The sequence below is a fragment of the Ischnura elegans genome, chromosome 4, assembly GCF_921293095.1.
Source record: "Ischnura elegans chromosome 4, ioIscEleg1.1, whole genome shotgun sequence".
NCBI classification, from domain to species: domain Eukaryota; kingdom Metazoa; phylum Arthropoda; class Insecta; order Odonata; family Coenagrionidae; genus Ischnura; species Ischnura elegans.
In genome coordinates, this window is record NC_060249.1 from 50,525,980 (window position 1) to 50,546,651 (window position 20,672).

A 20,672-nucleotide genomic window follows, 5' to 3' on the forward strand; every position below is an offset into this window, starting at 1 on the left:
AAAAATATCGCTAGGCAACTAAATTAAACGAATGGGGATGAGTTGTAACAGTGATTTCTAACATTAGAAGACAGAAAAAAATTAACCTTCACATGGTGTTGAACCCACAGGGTTTCCACTCAACCGTGAAAACCTTAAAACCGTGAATAAGCCATGAATAAGCCATAAGTGATAAGCCATTCGTCTACCGTGAAAAAACCTGGAAAAAGCCGTGAATTTCGCCATGAAACCTTAAATATATCTCGATCTTGATAATAATACTACGATTGACTGATCATATTCGATATGTTAATCATGTTTCATGGTCAGGCACGCGCAGACTCTTAGTCTACGCATTTCTCTACACACGAATATTCGAAGTGTAGTAATTGGTCCGTACTATATGACGGCATATTGACCGATATTTTCCATTTTAATGGCGGAAGTCTGTTATTTTGTCCAAGCGTTTTAATTTCAGTGATAGCTTGGGATGGACTTGTATTTGAAAAAGGACGAATGAAATAATTTGCATTTCTACGAGAGTTGTACCAAAAGTAAGGTTCCCATATTTTTTACAAATACAAAAATTTGTTTATTTATATTAATTTTCACATCGTTGAAAAGCTTACACTTTTGATTATTTTTCAACGTAGTCTCTATTTTTTTCGACACACTTTTAAAGACAATGGTCCAGCTTTTTTATCACTAAGTTGAAGAAGTCCCCCGCCAACCCGTTGAGGAAGTGTGCGACCTCTGCTCGGACTTCATCGTCGCTCTTGAAGCGTTTGCCACCTAAGAGTTTTGTTTTGAGGATATAATGAAATACCCACGCTTCATCTCCGATGACGATAGAGACCAACAACTCCTACACCCCCCCCCCCCCAAAATTGTTGAAGAAATTTGCGAGCACAGTCAAGGTGTTGCTGCATGTGTCCGTCAGTCAGCATACGGGGGACCCAGCAAGCACACATCTTGCAATAACCCAACGTTTCCGTTAAAATTGTTGAAGGGTATGCTCAATAGTTTCTTTATGTCTGTCTGCTGTGATCCTGTATCGATTGTTCGATACTATCGATTGTTCGATACTATCGATTGTATTGGATGATTGTCGATTGTGTGTGCGCGCACTTCCGGTGCACGCTAGTGGTCTCTCTCTGTGTGTTCGTGCCTAATGTACCATTGAGTTGTATCCGTTTATATCCGAATATATTTTGTTGAACTAACGCTGTGTGAATCTTATTACCACTGCCATAACTCCTTATAGCAAAAATTCATTCATTTGTGCCGTGGGAAGCTTCAGGAATGCGTTCAACAAGTTCACGGACAGTGACCCTCCTATCTTTGAGCAGCTCACTATTGATCATCTGGACAATCCAAAACCGGCGGTCTTCCACTCCGTTCTTCATCGTGAACTTCCGTGCAACCCTCGGCAAAAGCCCTGCAACATTCGCGGACGAGCTGAAAGGACATGCACTGTTCACCATAAAGTTCAGTCATGTGCTGATGAATCTCCAATGGCGGTAACTTCCTTGCAAGGAAAAATCGGATTACTGCTCGATCCTCACAGTTGGCGGGGACGGGGATCACCACTTTCATTGTTGACGGTTGCTAAGCCAATAATGATCATTCCGAAAAACCTGGTGAATTTCTAAAATCACTGCAATGTGTTTAGAAGAGAATGACATTAGCGTCTCGTTTATGCATCCACATGGTTCATCAAAATGTTCCACATGGTCCAAAGTAGAAGACTTATGTGATGTGCCATTGAAAAATACTCTGTGCAAATTGCGACTCATTCACCGTTTCCAGTCACCAAAATAAAAGGTGGCCTTTTTAGTTATAAATTGTTAAATGATGACTAATTTTTATTGTTTAAATTAGAGATGTGCGAATAGTATCCGCGAATACTCGAATACCTCGAATAATAGAAAGTATTCGATATTCGAAATCTCGAATAGTTATGCCAAAGGTACCGTCTCGAATACCTCGAATACTTTGAATTTCGCGTCATACACTGTCGCTCGCACGTCGTTGGTAGTTGACTCGGAAAAATGAGAACTCGTCTAGTGCGTGCAGCGCCGTTTTAGGCAAGCTGACGAAATACATCAAATTCACGGGTTTGAGCGGTGAAAAGAGTTCGACGTGGGGAACCGAAATTGATCGGATGAAAAAAATCCGAAAATCCCAGGTGTCCCCTATCAGGAGAACCTCAGTTCCGTGGGATAGCGACATTGGCGCATTTCCCACGATCCGCTATCCCCATCCATTCAGCGTTCGCCCCCCCCCCTTCTCAGACGATTTCCTCTTCCCCGAAAACAAAAAAAAGGTCCCGGCTCGTGCAGGGATCATATTACGAAGACCTCAGCTTTGAAAAAAATATCAAGTTACCGGAAAATAATAGAATCGTGTTTCACCCTTCCCTCTTTCTCCCCACTGACCATTTTCCCGCATCCATCTTATGATAAAATGAGAGGAGGTGTTTGCCGTGTGTCCTTTGTGGCTAATAATGACAAGCACTTATTTTGAATCTTCCCCAGGAGATGAAACTACCATAGGGAGGAACTCAGTGCCGTGGGATAGTGACATTGGCGCATTTCCCACGATCTGCTATCCCCCTCCATTCAGCATTCGCCTCACCCACTCTTGACGATTTCCTCTTCTCCGAAATCAAACAAAAGATCCCAGCTCGCGCAGGGATTGTATTACAAAAACCTTAGCTTCAAAAAATATCAAGTTACGCGAGAAAAATAGAAACGTGTCTCGCACCCACCCCCTTTTCTCACCCACTGACCTTTTTCTACCTACCTGCTTCGAATTTCCCCCTTTCTCGAGGTCAACTGCTGCATGAGTCATCTACTAGCCCGAAAGGTGTCTAACAATGACTTTCGGCAATTGTTATTACACCTTTATTGGATTGAAATATTAGTAATGTGCGCGTAATTTAAAAAAGAATAAGACCAAACACGACATATTTCTGACTTTATTTAAGCATTTTGCGCAAGAAAATAAATACCGGGAAGAAGAAGAAATACGACGGAGGCGTAATGCTCAAATAGGGTGGTTTCCTATTATTTTTTATTGCCTAAATCGAAATATTAATACTCCTGAAGTACGTATTTAACGCTTTTAGAGTTTTATAAGACGATATCTATTTTTCGCGATTAAATTAAAAGTGAAAATTTTCAAGCGCGCGAATACGCGACGGGTAAGTATGAATGCCGGGAAAAACTCCGCGTGACGTCGTTCTGGTTCCCGCTGCCGCAAGTGAGGTGACCTTGGGGCGAAGCTCTGAGCGCTATTACGACGAAGGATGCTAGCAGGTAGCCGAGTACCATGCTAGCTGGTAGCGCTTGGCTTAAATAAGGATTATTAATACCTTATCAAACAGACTGTGTGATTATTAAGACATGTTTCCCTGAGCTCTGTGCCTCATGCATGCATTGGTAACCTCAGACGATGTAAAACTCCGATCCTTTCGTGTAGAAACTAGGTCCCTGTGATGTCACGTGGAGTGGCATCGCATAGGCGCCAATCTGGCCTTTTTCAAATGAGGTAAAATTGAACATTGCCATTAGTCTAAACCGGTATTTCTAGAACGAAATAATTTGTATATTATGAATACACTAATGGTGGGTAACGAATCACAATCAATACCTTTCGTTTTCTTTAATGAAGGAAACTACCCTATTGTTTACATAAAATTAAAATATTCCATTAATCAGCTAAATTCCTGTTTGAATCCTTTAAAGGCAATCACAATTACTCGCCAAAATCTTGGGTTTCCTGCTGCATAGGCGACCTAGTCAAACATTTTCACATTCATCGTTTAGTATTCGAGGTATTCGAAATTCGAGGTATTCGAATATTCGAGCAATGATTTAATATTCGAATTCGATATTCGAATTCGAGAAATCTACTATTCGACCCATCCCTAGTTTAAATAAGTCCTATTTGTTTATTATTCTTTTAAATGACTTGAAATTTATGCCGTAATGTGCATAAATGAATTCTCTTCAAAATGAAACTATAATAACTGCTTTGCAGGCCATGGTTCCTTAGTAATCAGCATTTATGTGATTTTTCATTTTTTACTCTTGAAGCCTGACACCGCAATGTTCAAAGGACGGTAACTTTATGACGGTTCAGTTCTGATCTGAGATAAAGGCATCATTATTCATTATATAAGGATACTGCTTTCACATCTATAAGTTTCAGAGAAATCTGTGATGGTCACCTGACATGATTTTGCACTATCTGCCTGATTTGAGATGAAATGGCCCATAAGTCTCACTTGTTAGAGTTACTGACGAAGGGATATCTTCTCAGAATTTTTGTTTCTCCCTACTAACAATCCGAATTCATCTGTTCATCTGGCGCTATGCTAATTAGAAAAGAATGGGTATCTTTAGGTATTTCATGGCGCAGCCATATTCATTACATCAGACAGAAATCTTTAATAGCAGTGTAAATGCCGAGTGGAGAGCAAACATTGTTTTATCGAGGTGGCGTTTTCCTTCAGGATTTTGAAAGAGATATGAGTCGAATCAACGATATGACCTAAGTGTCTCGATAAAGAACTATTATTCCTGTTATTATCTAAAATATTGTTTGAAACCTTCAAGGCATATCGTAATTACTCGCAAAAATCCTGCGTCTCCTGGGACATAGGCAACCTAGCAAAAAAATAAAGCATTGATCGTTTTAACGCATTCACTTTATAATCTTATCGTTATCAGGAAAAATTTTTTTCCCCTGCTGGAGTTCCAAAAAAGGAGGGTAGTCTTAGAATCGTGTTCGTCTTAGATTCGTGAAAATATGGTGTATGTAATTGTTTTTCGATTTATTATGTTCTATAAGCAATTTTAATAAAATATTTTCCGTAAAATAAGAAAGATTGGGTAAGGTAAATTTAGTTACTGTGCCGTAATAACAACGTGTACAAAAAACAATCTCTTGGCGAGGAATTAAAAAAGTACTTGGAATTAAAAAAGGCCGTGAAAACCTGGAAAAAACCATGAATTTCATTATTCAGGTAGAGTGGGAACCCTTACCCAGAACTTACATATTGGAGGATGAAGAAGTAGCTCCTTAAGGGTGTTCTATACCTCCGCGAAAAACGGCTCTGCAGACTTCAGGTTGCTCGCCATTTGCTCGCTTATTATACACTCTGGAGAGAACTTGTTTTGGATATGGTTTAAGCTAAGATTATTGTTATTGGCAAGTGAAAAAAAATTATTTGAAAAGCATTTGTTAATTAGTTATTTGCGCTGAAAAACACAATAAAACGCCTGTTTTCTCGATGTAATTCTACCACGTAGAAAACGCGATTTGAATTTTTTTTTCGGGAAATGAGAACATTCATCCTTCTTCTTGGAAATAAGATACGTTTCATCAATGTAATATTTGTAATAACCACACTATAGCTCAATTTCCCGAGCGTGTTTTCTCAACGTCAAGCGCTTACGATCTTTTCTTCCATGGCGCTGCTGTATGATCCCCCACTCTCGGTGAAAGAGCTTCTCACCCCACAGCAGTCTCTCTCACTACCTCCCCTCCATCGTCTCTTGTGTCCCCTACATCTGTTTTTTTTCCTCTATGCTTTCCTCGACCTAAGCTTGCCCGTCTGACCCGTGGTCGGGCCCCAGCAGGCCAACAGTTTTTTTCGTTATTATCCGAAGCCCTGTGTTCTTGTGTTGCGAGCGGCATGTTTGAAACGGGGCTAGCGCGAGTTTTCAAGTTTTCTGTTCTCATGCATGGAAAGTGAAAGGAAATCAAAGAGGAAGCATATCTTTTGTGGGAAGGTGGAAAAGAAGTACTAGGAATAATGGTGAATGTATAAATCCTTTTTAAGTGTGCTATTTTATTAACAGTTAGTATATCTTTAGACACGCATTTTCATCCACGTAAAATCTGTAAAAACGTGATGCAGCTAAGAAATAGACTATCAAATTATTTTAACCATTTTAGTCATTACAAACCTGCAATAATAGATGTTATTTACCCTACAGAAGGAGAAACTGCTTTAAAGTAAGTACCTACCTCTCGATAATTTATTGGCTGTGACTATAGTATATTAATTTTTTGTAACCAAGCATTGAAAATAAGATGAATACAGAGAATATACTGCACATTATCAATTAGATTCTAGGTTGCACCATTGCCTTTTAAGTTCTTGCTGACGCTAACCAAGAATAAATATTTCACCGAGTAGGTAATATAACGTGCATATCTTCATTTCGTGTCTAAATTTTTTCAAAAGTAACCGTTATGTCATCAAAACACGATATGAAAAGTATCACGTTGGTTTATTTGTCTCGTATTTCCGACATATATGTTTCTCGATAACTTGCAACCGAGGGAGAAAACTTCGAAAAGTTATTTTCTTATAAAAATATTCTTATTTATTAAAATTACTATTATTAATCATTACATGAGTCACCCAAAAGAAAGAATTTGAACTTGAACCACCGTATCACTAAGCAGGGGTTGATGTTTGGTCGATGTAATACAGCGACGACGTCTAGATGACCGAATTTAATCTTTAACTATCTATCTAACTATTTGCGTAAATATGCTTGTTGTATGCAAAAATTAGATGCACGAGATCCAATGAACCTGCAAACCAGTTTTACAAGTATAAGACAAGAATTTTACTTGTGTAGCAGGAGTGACGAGAAAACAAACAATACACACGGATAAAACTCGAATGTGGGATATTTATTTCGCTCGAGTGAAGTTATGCAAACTAACTTCGCGTTATATCTCTCACCAACAACCTGTTTCACGTGCTGCTTACACTCTTCTGAGCGATTGATTCTCTCAATGAATTGTTCTCACTACAGGTCGTAATGAACCGAAACTCTGATGATGAATGCAACTTTTCTCAGAAGTGGGCGGCAACTTCCGCGATTTTTCAATGCTAATTTTTGTGAGAATGACTGAACGAGGTAGTTAGTTATTTTTACCCATCCATTGACCGAGTTATTAACTAAAATTAAGATTTCGTGCCAGAGTAAACGACCACATTGCGATATAAATATGCGAGACTTCATGTAAAATACTAGTGCGCAGGATCAGGTAGACTCATTATATTTAACTGTTGAAATTATTCGGCATAATAAGACGTCTAGAAATTTATGACAACTAAATGTAATATCATTAAAAGTTCTTCAGTTTAGAATGATTCTAACATCACCGCATAGCGGTTGTAGTCTTTGGGAAGAAACTAAAATTTCTCAGGAGCATTACCCGATCAATTTTTCTCTACCCCTCGAGTACACTGTATGACCCTTCCGGGATGGAACCCTGCATTGAAGTTAGGTCTTGTACTTAATATGTCTCCCATTTTTTTAATTTCGAAGGGAATTTTAGATCTTCTACTCCACTATGAATGAGAATACATATATACCAAGACTGTTATTTGCCACGAAAAAAACATTTCGCTTATGAAGAAAGATCTGAGGTTTTCCCGGCGTATGCTGTTGTTGAAGTTTATTCGGGATTGCCACCGGATAAGGTTCTCCATCTCTGCCGACGTTTCGATGGCCGAGTCGTCCATCGTCATCAGGGCTTGATGACGATGCCCTGATGACGATGGACGACTCGGCCATCGAAACGTCGGCAGAGATGGAGAACCTTAACCGGTGGCAATCCCGAATAAACTTCAGCAACATTTCGCTTATGTTAGCCGCGATTCAAACCCAGATCCTCCCGATTGCCGGTCCGTTACATTACCAAGTAAATTTTTCTAGGCGAATCTTAGACACAAGTAAAAAGAGTCATTGAAGAGTCAGTGAATTTCATATTCAAGGAAAAAGGTTGCTTCGTGGTATAAGTGGTAGCATATTTAACCGGCCATCGGGGATATCCGGGTTCGAATCCCAGATTAGTCAAATGATTTTTTCATGTCGATTATCATACTTATTTAAATATGCACTAGTGTATTTAACTATGCACTCGTGCGCGTGACTGCGTACAAATTTGCTTGTTCAATGTAGTACTTTGTATGAGTGAGAGCACAAAACCTTTTGCATTTGACGCTGGAATATCCTCTTTTACGAATAACTCTAACCACTACACGGTAGATAATATTTAGTTGCCGTTCCATGCTTAACAACTTTATTTGGTAGAATGATTGATGATTTCCAAAACGCTCTACATCAAAACATATACTTAATTCAACTTACAAATAAAATCCGAAGATTCAAACGTGATGGAGCGGAATTTTTCCATATTGAAAGAAACACTTGCAATTTTCCACGATTATAAGAAAAGTTAATGTGACCTAGATTTCAATGTTATAACAACATCTTCAACGTACAAATTGTGTGTAATTCATTCAATGTATCTTCTTGGGACTAAGCTATGTCTGATTACGAACTAATGGATTCGACTTTGCCAACATTTGGCCCGCTTTAATTTCGTAGGAGATAAATTATTTCTAATGCCTTTACTAATTTACTTTGAAAAACTGCGAGAAATATTCCTCCTTCCGTTAATTATGTAAAAGATAAGGATCATACGATCGATATTCATGGAAAAAGGTTCCGCGCTAAATAAAAGGATAATTATGGTAAAGCTTGAGACTAAGCCGGTAGATACCGTAGTGGTACATGTTAACATACCTACGACGGACTACTTGGGTGAAGAAGTTAAAGACGTCTATGAAGATATCACAGCAGTAATCAAACAGGTAAGAGGTGAAGAAAACCTTATAATTTTAGGTGATTGTAAGGAGAAGGCTTTGGGTGTCAATATTAACGGAGAGAAAATAGTATGCTACGATTCGCTGACGACATAGCAGTCATAGCCGAGACAGAGAAGAATTTTTAAAGACTTTGACAAATATATAAAGGAATATGGCCAGATATCAGTTGAAAATCAACAAAAGGAAGACTAAGATATTAGTATGGAGCAAAAGAGAGGAGGCTAGGACAAACATTAAGCTAAGAAATCAAAAGTTAGAAGAGGTGAAAGCGTTTTCTTACCAGGGAAGCCGAATTACCAACGATGGACGAAGCAAGAAAGAAATACTAGAATAGCGCTGGCGAAGAGGGCTTACTACAAAAAGATGAATCTTCTTACATCTGAGAATACAAGCATAGAAGTAAGGAAACAATTCATCATATGCTGCATATGGAGTATGATTCTCTAAGGAAGTGAGGCTTAGACGTTGATAGCAGCAGAGAAGTCAAAGAGTGGAAGCATTCGAAATGTGTTGCTACCGAAGAATGATGAATATAAAATTGATCGAACGTGTAAATAATGAATGAGTGCAAAAAAAGTGGGATAAAAAATAAGACTTCTAAAAACCTTAAGCAGAAGACGGGACAACTTACTTGTCCACATTATGAGACCTGATAGCCTGATGAAAACATTCATAGAAGGACAAGTGGAAGGGAAGAATGGCAAGGGACGCTCCCGAATGAGTTACATTGGACAGGTTATAAAGGATGCAAAAGGGAAGACATATGTCGCTATAAAGAGGCTAGCGGGTAGGAGAGACGAATGGAGAGCTGCGTCAAATCAATCTTAGGATTGTTGACTAATAATTATGATCTCATACCTATAATCCCTTGGTACCTAGAAGAGCAGAAATATTGAGAAGCACACTAGTCCAACAATTTTTACTATTGCCCAAATGTAGCAGTATGAATTTTGTCAACACATTGGCATTAATATCTACTGTTGGAATAAGAGAGAGATTCTTCTGTAGGACAATATTGGATGTAATTTTTTTATTTTAAACTACATTTTGATAGCATTACGATTAAAATTCTCTCTAATTTCACAGGCCCGTATTATCGGCTTTCGAACTCAGAAGGTCTTGTTTATCGAAGTGAGGAATAGATACTGCTGTATTTGTGCGAGAAGTAGCGATACAAAATCGGAGGTGAAAGAGCAATGCTACAAAAATTGGAGCAAATCCTCGACAGCAATGGAAGCTGACATATTAGTCGAAGGGTTCGAAACAGGTATAAAGATGCGCGAATTAAAATATCATTGGATAATTGGTACGATAATATAAGGCACGGAATAATTCATTGTTATTGTTCTGGAAGATACTATAATACTGTCATTTCATTCGTAGGTGATGGCGACAGCAGCGTTACGAAGAAATTGATTGAAGTACCACCCTACGGTATCAACTGCCCAGTACTGGGCAGTTGATACCGTAATAGAGTGCATAAATCATTTATTGTGCAACTACTGCAACAGGTGGAGGGAAATCGCAAAGAAATTAAACCTAATACGGGAAGGGTATCAGTCGCTTTGCGTCGGAAAAGGGAGACAATATCCCATGGAAAGGGACACATTTTCGTTCTTCGGCCGATACTGTAACACTGGACGGAAAAAATAATTTTTCTCGAGCCCTGGTACCATTCCTGCTGATTCTTATATGAAATGACCCCTGAATCCGAATATGACATCCGTTTTCCTCCATTACCCACCATTTTTTGGGGGAAGGCCCCCTATAATTTTCATCAATTTTGCAATAATTTGGAGGAATGAAAAGGATTATTTTAGAATTTATATTTCTTATTTGGCTTTTGAGAATATAAAAGTTCTAAAACATGATAATTAATGGTAAGGATGTACATTTAGGGGGATTAGTTTCCGTTAATGACTAAAAAAAACACTTTAAAAATCATCTTTTTTAACCCAATGAAAATATAAAATCTCAGTTTTATATTCTGCATGGAACTAGAAAGTATTACATTTCTTTTTTTTTAGCTGCGAAATCAAGAGAATTGCCGTCCAATCCTTAGCGGGAGAGGCACTGCGAGGGCCAGAGTAGTAAAGTGAATCTTCCGAGCTATTGCTACATATTTTAATTATTGTTGCTATGCTATACAGCAAAATATTTTTATTAATACTGCTGTTTCTTGCTGCTTTGTATTATTATCTTTCGGGGAGGATGATGTGAAATAGAAGCTGGAAATGTTTTAAAATACGTGAAAATTTGCGAAAAATGGCAAAATTGGTCATTTTAATGCGTTATTACAAAATTTACGGAGACTAATTTCCCTCAAATCTACATCTTTACCATTAATATTATTTTTTCAGAATTTTGTACCCCTCAAAACCCCTAGGAAAAATTTAAATGCTAAAATAATCCTTTTAATTTCTCCAAATGACCGAAAAGTGGTAAAAATTGGAGGGGGGGGAGTTCCCCCAAAAATGGTGGGTGATGGAGAAAAACAGAGTTCATATTCGGATTTAGGAGGTCATTTTACATGTGAATTCGATGGAATTATAATTTGAGCAAAGCTGATCATTTGAATCCACACCCCCTTCATAGTTTTGTAAAATGATATAATGTCAGGAAGCATTTTGTTACCACTTGAGGCAGTAATACTTGCGTCATGGATAATGGCAGAAGTAAGTACTATACGGATTTTATTGAAACGTAGGTATTACAATGCGGAAATGTCGGGAGTAAAGCCAAAAAGGGAAGGATGTAAGACAAGGGCATACCCAGGGTCATAACTAGGGGGGGGGGCAAGCCATAGTCTAGAAGGGGGCGCAAGCCAAGTTGTGACATTTTAGCATGGAAAAGGTGAATGAAACAAATATTTTAAGAAAATTATAACAGCACATTATTAGATTATGATATCATTTCCTAGAAAAAATATTTTTATTTTACTTACATATCTTATACCTACTAATGCATATCATTTTTCGTGGTTTTAAAGAAAATTTGTTGAATACTTTCGTTTTAATTCAGTACTGATTTTGGTGAAAGACTTATGCGATTTTTGCCTCTGGAGGGGGGGCAGCTGCCCCCCCTGCCCCTCGCCTATGATATAAGGTTCTATTTTTTCTTGGGGGAAATTCAGGAGGAACGTCTGCTTTGTTCTTACTCATCGTCCTTACTGTAGCCAATCTTTTTTTGATAATGTTCTACTGTTGAAGGCATGCTGGTACACCAATTGTTACTGGTAATATTTCTTCCTCTGCATTTAATGTGCTCTGCTAAGCGTTTGGCAATTTCATGAGGTGAATTGGATTCTTTGAAAGGGCATCTGGCTACGTGCCCATATAAATTTCAATTTTTAGGTAAATTTTCCTAGTATCCACCACAGCAATGACTTCAATACCATATTTCTTTTGCTTTTGGATAGATACTGCGTTACAGGACATCGGCCTCGAAATGGTATAAGTTGGTCAAGGATCGTGATGCACTCTGATGGTGTATTTGTAAATTCAAATTTTTTTGGATATTTTATTAATGAACTCAGTAACTGCGGCTTACTAGTCAATTTTCTTACTTTTTAGTCTAGTGCTAAGGTCATAAAAACTAATGCACCGTAGAAAAAAAATCCGATAGCCCAGTGTACGGGAAAAAATTTGATAGACTTCTTTGCTCCAAATCTCCCTAATATCAACACGGGAAATTTTATACGCACCTGAGAGAAAAAGGGGACTAATAAGAGCTAGTTAATCATCTTCACTCAACTGCCTAGTATCACGATCTCTTGCATAATTTCCAGAAACAGAATTAAAGTAGAGATTTGTGATTTTCACAATTATAACTAATAATTCTGCGCAAAAAGAGGCGAAATGCTGATGATTCATCACACACACTTTTTGCACATGGGTGTATTCCAGGAAGATGAGTCATCGGCGATTTCATCAAGCCAAATGCGAGCGAATGAATTTTAATCGTCTTCACGATGGATCGGAAGCGAGAATAAATTGTAACACTTTCGGTCGCATCGGGTCAAAACTTCGGTTGCAGCAAAACTAGGGAACACTTTGAATATTAAACGTTACTTAGAGTTAGAATTACAAGAAATTAGAGACCAGAAAAACTCTAGTTCGAACGGCATCATTTTATCAAAAAAACATCGAAGAAAAAGTCAATATGACCCGATGCGATCTATTCAGGGTTATTGGCCTTATTAAAGCTGTATGTGATGTCTGATGCAATATGCAATTTATGATGTTCCTACCATATAAATCAATAAATATTAAAGATGATAGAAAATCAATTTTCGTTCATTCATTAATTGTCATTTGTCTCATTAGTGTTCTCCCTGAATAAACATGTTTCGGAAAGTAACTGTATTGAATACACGTTTTCAAATGAACGTGGGTGATTACTATTTCATTCATACTGAGGAATAACGTAAAAATGTAAAGTTGTACTTAAAAAAAAAGTTTCACGAAGTACGCGCATTTCGGTTAGCGTAATTGTCTTTTACGATTTTTTGAATAGCACTTAACAATTTTGTGATATGAACGTTGACCAGCTCTCCCCTTCGAGGAGAGTCGAATAAGGAGAGAACAATGCAAGTAATCGCCTTTCTTCATAGAAGCCGGCCGCACTTCCCAGCCTCGTCGAGAGCGTGCGTATTTGGATTCTTCCAAGAAACGGCAACCGAGTGGCTGAGGTGGGACTAATGCCGCCAGAGAGCAAAAATCAACCTCCGAATCCTGACCACTCTCAATATCGCCCCTCCGCAGTGAAACTTGATACAGCGTCGGGTGTTTTTTTCGGTCGGAGCGAAGCTCGACCCCTCCTCCTTTCCTTTTTTTTCCTTCGATCAGCGACTCCTCCCCTCCACCCAAGGAGGCTTCCCATTCCACTGGCCGTAGCGGCCGACTTCGCAACTAAAATCCTGCGACGGTTAAATTTGGATTTTTGAATTAGGATAGAACACCCTTAACAACCACGGCTATTGAGGTACTTGCGAGGTGGTGCTTCTCAACGGAACTTATACTGCAAAATCTTCAGATGAGATTTGCACCCGGGCCTATGTGGAAGAAAGCTGTGACTTTTTCCTACAATACCTATTTCGTTTCAGAAAATAAGATCGGCATTCAAATATCGAACATCGCTCTCGCGATGTCTCATTGTCAGCCACACAAATAGGTTACATCCTAAAGATGTGAATGAAAGAACTTCTAACTGAGCTTTTTTCACACAATTATAGAAACTATTGTGTACTGTGGCATAGCCAGGAATTTTTTTCGGGAGGGGGTCCAAAACCAGGGGGGAAAATTTTTGTAAAACAGGATACTAAGTAATGGGTTTTAAACTAATTTAAACTTTTCATAATCGTAAAAACTTCAATAGCTAAAGAAATATTTTTTAAATTCATTATTTTTCAATATTTTGTTTTCTTTTATGGAGGAAAATGATTGTGTTTTTTATTTTTTGGGGGGCGGGGGGTCCGGACCCCACCCTAGGCTACGTCTGTGAATATGTGTATTATTGCTTTCCTTAGGCGGATTTTAAAGATTAGTTGTGCAGCCCGTCTATCTTTGCTTTCAAAGACTGCTTACGTTCTTGTACAGAACCTAATACTCTTTAGCAGGTGAAAGTAGCTGAGGAGACACTTTCAGGATATGCTTTCCTCAGCAATAAATGCTAAGTCCCAAGGAAGGGTAGACGAAGGATATTCCTACCCTTCCCTTACCCTTAATGGTGGGTAGAGGAAGGGTAGACGGATAACAAAGGAAGGAGTTCCAAGGAAGTGTAGACGAAGGATTTTCTACCCTTCCTTACCCTTAATGGTGGGTCGGGCATGGGTTGTGCAAGGGTAACTACCCTCCATGAAGGCTACTACCCTTCCTTTACCACCATGGTGTAGTTCATTTTTATCAGGGAAAAACTGCTGGGAATAAAAAAATCTGTATTTTGAAATCTAACATTTTTTATCAAAACTACATTCCTTTAGCTTTAAAACTTGACCAACAGGCAGATTTTACTCAATTATCAGCTAAGTAATGATTAATTTTTTTAGAGAATGCGAAGGAAATTTTTTATATTTTTTGTCATGTTTGCAACCCTGCTATATGAATTTCGTGTATAGCTGAGGGCTAAAATTTTGTGTATGAGTACAATTTCATGTGCTTAAACTTCCTAGCAAATTTCAAGAAAATCTGAGATGGTCGGGTTGAAAAGTCCAATGACGGAAAATCACTGAATAATTGTCTGACAATTATTAACGCTTCAGAAACTGGCAATGTCTGAGAAGCAGACACTTCGTGAGAGCCGTGTGTCTCACTTCTTTCCTCGTGTGTTGGACGAGGTGGAACCACTTCTGAAGTAGATTCCCGTTCATTATTAGTAACTTCACTTCCTTAGGACAAATTAGCCTTAGTCCTAGCCTTACGATCCACGCCCATGGTTAAATAAGTTTTATCGTATGGGTTGTCAGTACCTCCAGACATTTTGAAAAGTGAAGGGAAGAGAACGAGAAAAAGAAAGAGAGAGAACGAGAAATAAAACTATCTCTCATTACTAGAAGACTCCAATAGAACTAGACCAGAAATATTGCGAGAATAACAACCTATGTATAAAGAACATTACGAAAAATACAAGAAAATGTCATTGGAAACTTGGTACAAGGAAAAGGTGATAGGAACCGGAGAAATGTCAAATGGCATATGACCACGAGGAAGTATCGCAACCACCTGTCACGTAATCCCACACGAACCAAAAAGCACCGAATAGAACATAAAAGAACTCACTTTTAAGAGGAAAAACAACCAGAAACTGCAAAAAGTGGAGACAAAGTGGAGAATTGTCACCATTTTCCAGCACTCGGAGACATCGACGAGAGGACAGGAAATCGAACCGCATGCTCTGCTACCAAAAATGTGGCGTTACGTCGTTGAATCTTGGAGATTGTCCACGTAAGCCCAGACATAGGGAACTCCAATCATCGGTCACAAGCTGCTTCAGGGAAAGACTCCACAAACAAGAAATCAGCACTCAAGAAACAATTGTCAAAATATTTACGAGTTACTTTCAATCAATATGTATTTGAAGTAGAAGTATTCAAAATCAGAATTATTGCAGAAAACAATGATGATAACTAATGATCCCATAGGAAACATTACCAAAACTAAGTACCAGCTGTATAATTTTTCTAAAATCACCTAGTCAGTCAAGCTATCCGTCCACCACGGGTGCCCGAGCAAAAGAGACCTGCATACTCCACGACATGTCAGAGTGGAGGGGAGGGATTTTGCCAAGGAGTGGAGGGGTAATGGGGCGATGTTCAAATCAGCTGCAAATCGCCGTGTAGGTGCCCCTGTTGACCGGCCACCCCGCCAAGCATCAATCATCCCACCCGGGGTAGAAGGGAACAGCATGCAGGCCGGCTCGTCCCCTCAATCTTCTGGGTTGGAGACATCAGTGGGATTTTGATTGGAGATCATGGAGGGGAGAGACATAGTGGGGTGAGGTGTTGGAGGGAGAGAGAGTTGTGATAGGACTAAGGTAGTACTTCTCACTCCAAGCTGCAAACTGGAGCCTCGGCACCCATTTCCCTTTGATAGCCAAGGAGTAGGTATTCCTCTTTGTAAGTCTTGCTCTGCAGGTATGGCTGGTTCGGGTCTGTTTTGGAGGCTGTTTCCGGAGGCAGAGTTCCGGAGGCAGAGTTCCGGAGGCAGAGTTTTGGAGACAAGAGTTTCCGAGACTTCGAGTCTCCAGGTCTTTGAGCCGAAGGGCCTTTGTGCAAAAATCCTTTGCGCGAAAAACCTTAGTGGGAGAAGTTCTGCGGATAAGTTTGGAGGAAGTTCGGAGGAATTCGGAGGAATTTCTGGGGGGGGGGGGGGGGGGGGTACCAGAAATTTGGGGGGAGGGGACACTAAAAAAATGCCACAGCTAGTAAATATAGGAGAAAATTTTATACCTTAACAATTTTATATTTAAAACTACAGCATAAGATAATTTGAAATGATGAAAGCCGACCCGGCATAACACATCAAAGGGCAAGCTATGAAAGAATATTCGATTCTATAAACTTGGCTGCTTATTTCTAGTAACTCCTTCAACCACACGTTAACTGAACGACAGAATACGAAAAAGACAACTAAAATGCAAGAATTTTCAAATGAATTGGTGCTACAATATTTTAAATCACCACTTTCAGTCCTGAGTCGTTCATCAACATCCCGAAGCCACTTCTAACTAGAAATTACATCCAAATAATTTCAGGGGGAAAGGGTACAGACCTTAATGTTTTTCGTAGGGGTGAATTTGTGTCATCTTATCGCCTAAATACATTCTTCTTCAACTCACGATCTATAGGGAAGCTAAAACCTCGAACTTTATGTCCAGTCCTGCTGGAGTTTCCTTCGCATCCCGGCACCACACACGTGAGAGGCATTTTTAACAAAAATGCCTCACTAAAAAGTTTCTGAAGCCCACCGAATGAAATTGAAGAATAACGAAAACTTCACTATTCACAAAAACTCTAATTTTCACCAACTTAGCCACAAAAATCCCTGGAATTTGGTGAGACGTAACCATGAACATATGTATATTCATGGACGTAACATTAACAACGTAATCTCTAATGGCGATCCTTCCGTGGGCCTACTTTCTAAGTGGCTATAGAACCATCCGAGAAAGAAAATAGTCCCACACCGGATACGAATCTTAGTATCCAGCGTATCCAGATACGAACTGACTACTACTACGTGTCATATGTTAATTCATGAGTTTTTAGGAAATTTGGGTGTATATGATACAATTTCATCGCTGCATATGAATTTGCCAGTGTACTGTTCAAAACCTTAATACCAACGGGACACTAGTTGGACGTCCACTGGACATCCGAGATAGGACAGTGTGCAGACGGGTGGCAAGGACGGCAGCCGGCAATCCTCTGGCTGTCCTGAAAATCCTCGGACAGTGAGAGGATGCGCCGGACGTGCAGCAGATGCCCTTTGGCAATGATATGCTGTGTGGGCAGTTACCGTGTTCTGCATATGTGGGTACAGGGATTTGTCAATGTGAAGGCATATTAAGGACCACACATCAGTGTCCTTCTCCTTCGATGAGGCATCAGCATCCACAGCCAGCAGTGTCGTGGCGTGGGTCCAGAGCTTCTCTCTGGTTAAAATGAGCTGCATGCTAAATTTCCAGCTCATATACTCGTCCTTGTTCTTCAGTTTCTCCACCAAGGTAGCTAAGCAAGAATTACTATATTCACAATCCGAAGTTTGATGTTAAAACAGAGCCAGATATTATATTCGCCAAATTTGCGTATGAGCCCCTGCATTGACAGTTTTTCTATCTACTTCCTCAGTCTGTCATCAGTGGATACCGTGCCGTGATGTAACATGCGCACGCTCCGTCACGTGTATTCAAGCAGTTGATGAAGATTATTTTTTAAAGACTTATAACTCAGCTAAAAACATTATTCATCCGTGAAAATTTCGGTGAGCACATTTGAGATAGGAATCTTCTTATTCTAGTGCTATTAAAAAAGTGTGCATGTTCACCATTGGTTTATATTTGAAGTTGAAATAATTTCTTGCCCATTTAAAAATGTCCGAAAAAATGTACCCTGTAACCTCCTATTTGTGGGTCTTGTCCATGTGAATGTACAAGAATCTGTTCAGGAAACCATTCAGAAAAATGTACGGAATCTTGTACATTCTAATGTACAGTATAACCAGGCCTTTAGAGAATGTTCATTTTCAAATCAGTTCATTTCAGTGAACAGTTCGTTTTGGCAGTTCGGTTTTTTTTACCCATCTCTGCTAGTCACAATTGATACTGTAGCATTTTTCTTTTCCTGCTGCGTTTTATGCTTTCTCAGCTTCCTTCTTCTTTTGGTAATTACTTGAAATTTGGGTTTCTTCTCCACTGGCAAAACACCAAAAATGGTGTTGGTTGGTAGATGATTTAACTGAATTTTCCAATTTATCTTCAGTTAGATTACTCCTTTTTTTCCTACCTTCATGATGAGCCTTTCCTTTCTCGTTGGTAGTCTGGGCTACATGGTGTTCACTGTCCCACTAGGAGTCGGAATTTCTTTTCCACAGTCAGCAACATTTACTTCAAAAGGGTTGCTGTGAGGTTTAAACTCTCTATCTCCCAAGACTTCTTGTAACTTTGGTAGGATTACCGAGAATTATACTAGCTACCTGATAGTCTGTCATCTCGAACAGTCCCATGGCTGCCCTCTTCTGAAGAGTGTGTACCTGGGAAAAATATTCTGTAATGGACATACACATCTTCTTTCTTGACACAGTGTGTAAGTTCTTTCAAAACTATAAAACTATTCCTTTCTAAACTCTTCAAAAGTCTTCACAGTTGCTCAGCTGATGTAAAATATGCCATGCCTATTCCACAAATGCGCATTCCGTGATATCCCTGAGAAATTCATCCTCAACAGTTCTGTAATATATGGACAATGCAATTGTGTTACATCTTGCATGACGCTGAACTTAACCGTATCAGATACTACAGCATCTTTCGCACTGGTTTAACTTTCAGCAGCCTCCCATACATCCTGAGTGAAAAATCTGCTTTCACTTGCAACGGCCAAGCTAAGTGATTATGTATTTGAGTTCTAACTTTGTATACGGCACACAAAGTCCTTGTTCGTGGGAACCAATATCATTCAAAATGCAGCATCTGCCACCGGCACTAACAACCGTCTTCTACCTCGTTACCGTTTCCAACATCACAAATCTTTCCTTTAAAAACACCGTTTTGCACTGGAACTTGTCATGGCTGGGCTCATGACCTGTTAACAGATTTGAGATGTTGCTCAACTCACTCAACTCATTGGAGAAAAATGACGACCACACAGATTAACTGCCGAACATTTATTTTAAAGCGGATTTATTTTAAGGAAAATTCTCGATAAGATGGCGACACCTTCCATAACAACGGCAACCTATTTGACAGCGTTGCCACATACACAAAAAAAATAAAGAATAATACAAATTGGAATACCCTTCCAAAAATCACTTTAACACATTAAAGGTGATTTCACTTTTTGTGAGGATGGCACAACTATATCTCCTTTACTTTATTCTGATTGATCGATTGAAACATTGATTGATAAGACTTAGGGAAGAACGTAGAAAATTTTTTGCTCGCACCTCCCTATAATCAACTAATGTAAAATAGTTATCATCATGGAAGGAATAGTACAATGTGTTTAATATGACCTCTTTTAATTAAAGTTTCAATATTTTTAATGGTTTCTTTCTGTCGTACTTCAAAGTTTCTTTTCTCATACAGTATTAGAAAAAGGACCAAGTTGAGAGAGTGTAAACCTTGGCTTACTATTGAAATATGGCTTGCGTCTCATAATCTTAAATATCTTGTGATATCCTGTGAAGTTGTAAGGCTAAGGCTGAATATTTAGCAATCATGTCCAATGTTACAGTCAGCAGAACGTTATAATAACAGAAGGACTATTTCTGCTGATAATAAATCTAGAGAAATTTGGAAAATTATAAATTCACCTAGAAGCAAACTGAGAAAGCAGTCTTTTTTAAATCCACATTAATGATTCATCTGGAAACATTTAAGCTGACTTTAACCAACGTGTCTATAGCGATGCTGTTCATTTCCTATCTTATCCCATGCATAATAATGCTTCTCCTAATACAGAAGGTATTGCTGTTACCCATTCTATCCTTAGAGCTCATGGTAAAAATTACTTGAGTCCAGGATTTTAATTTTTAACTTGACTTGTTCCATACGTGGCTTAGACACGTCTCTGGGAACCAATAAAAATATTATTATATTATTATTATTATTATTATAACTGTTTTGCAGGTTACTACCCCTTACTACATCAGTTTTTCCTTGGCTCTTGCTGATCACTTTCCTCTTATTTCCTTTGATTCCCTCTGATAAAGTGACCAAGTAGGCAACAGCCAGGAAATATTGAGCAACAACCGAAGTTGTATGAGGTGTGCAC

At 38.9% G+C, this 20,672-nt stretch overlaps 1 protein-coding gene across 1 annotated transcript in view; it reads left to right on the plus strand.

Annotated features, from left to right (window-relative positions):
• Positions 1-20,672, plus strand: part of LOC124157427 (NFX1-type zinc finger-containing protein 1-like) — an 80,190-nt gene that overhangs the window by 11,235 nt on the left and 48,283 nt on the right. The window lies entirely within an intron of this gene.